Genomic DNA, 1,528 nt, shown 5'->3' with positions numbered 1-1,528 from the left:
TCCCGAAGGTTTCACTCCGTTTGGACTCCGTTTGATATTCCTTTTCTTCGAAACCCTAAAACAGGCAAAACACAGCAATTCTGGGCTAGGCCTCCGGTTGATAGGTTAGTCCCAAAAATAATATAAAAGTAGATAATAAAGCCCAATAATGTCCAAAATAGTAGATAATATAGCATGGAACAATCAAAAATTATAAATATGTCTGAGACGTATCACTTGGCAGATCAGAGCCTTGGCTTGGTTTCTCCTAAGAGAAAATATAGCACTCAACATGTTCATTGTCGATCATCTGGGGTAAGGATTATCATGTCCACCAAAGTAGTACGTGTCCTTCAAGAAATTTGTAGATCATAGCTTAGGCTGAGCTAGTTAATTGTTTATCATCTAGGTAAAGGATCATCCTTATCTAGTTCAAACCAAGATAGGTACAACATATAAAATGTAACGATAAATAAAGATAAAATATATCAACACAATGGCACATCTTAAAAGCATGAGATAATTTCGGAGGTACTAACGAAATTTCAAGCACCTAATTGGAGTACAACACAAAATAGAATAGAATGCTAAGTACTAACACCACATGACAGAAAAGGTACTAAGGCACTCCTTGCTACTTAAAACCAAATCAAGGTACAGAGCACAGCTAGGCCAATAGTTCAGCGGCAGTGCAGTACGGTCTTGCTGCTATTGTCAAGTGCCATGGGTAAATGTCAAGAAGAATGTTATTGTAGCCATTACATCTGACAAGGGTCTCTATGATGGTATCAATTCTACATCTGTTAAAGTCAGCAAAGCACTCCAGAAGATGACTTTTGGTAATTTGGTTCATGGTTTTCTTCCGTTATTTATATGGCTTGTACTCAGAACTATGGCTTACAACTCTAGTAATTAGGCCAGCGAAAGAAAGAAAGTATGTCATCTTAGGAGAAAAGGGGAGAGTTCAACTCATCCGTGACTCCAATCTGTCGATCAGAGCAAAGGCAGCCGGCCTAATATATCTCGAGATACAAATGGAGGCGCAGCGAACAGATCTCGCGATGCAACGAGGGGAAGGGAGAGATGGGACGGAGGGGATCCTACAAAAGAGGATGAGGCACCCGAAGCCGACGAGGGGCGTAGGCGATGCAACGGATGGAGAGGTCGAGGCAGGTGTCCCACTTGCTGTCCAAGTCATGGTGGGCGGGTACGGCCTTGGCGCCAGCGCTGGGGCGGGAGCGGTGGGTGGCACGGGCGCGGGTGGAGCAGCGCCGGAGTTGGCACGGGCGCGGGGTAGCAGGTCGCGGGTGCGGCCTCGCAGAGCGAGACTCTCCTGGTCACGGTGGCGCGGCCCCTCGGCGCCGCGGAGGCAGCTGAGAAGGTGATGAACGCCACCGAGGAGGCAGTGGTGAGGGCGGGGGAGGCGGAGGCCTTGAGCGTGAATGCCATGGGTGCGAGGGAGGGAAGGGATTAAGGGGTCGACGGCGGCAGTAACGGTGTGCTGCGGGGTTGGATTGAATTGGGCCAGGGTGAGGGGGGGAGCGGTGGT

At 48.4% G+C, this 1,528-nt stretch overlaps 1 non-coding gene across 1 annotated transcript; it reads right to left on the bottom strand.

The window, feature by feature from the left end:
- Positions 1 to 219: 219 nt before the first annotated feature.
- LOC119359899 lies at positions 220 to 314 on the bottom strand. Its single transcript, XR_005172731.1, has one exon. It is a non-coding gene; the product is annotated as a small nucleolar RNA Z103 (small nucleolar RNA).
- Positions 315 to 1,528: the final 1,214 nt, after the last annotated feature.

The sequence above is a fragment of the Triticum dicoccoides genome, chromosome 2A, assembly GCF_002162155.2.
Source record: "Triticum dicoccoides isolate Atlit2015 ecotype Zavitan chromosome 2A, WEW_v2.0, whole genome shotgun sequence".
Taxonomy (NCBI): Eukaryota; Viridiplantae; Streptophyta; class Magnoliopsida; order Poales; family Poaceae; genus Triticum; species Triticum dicoccoides.
This window is presented reverse-complemented; position numbering and strand designations above follow the sequence as displayed.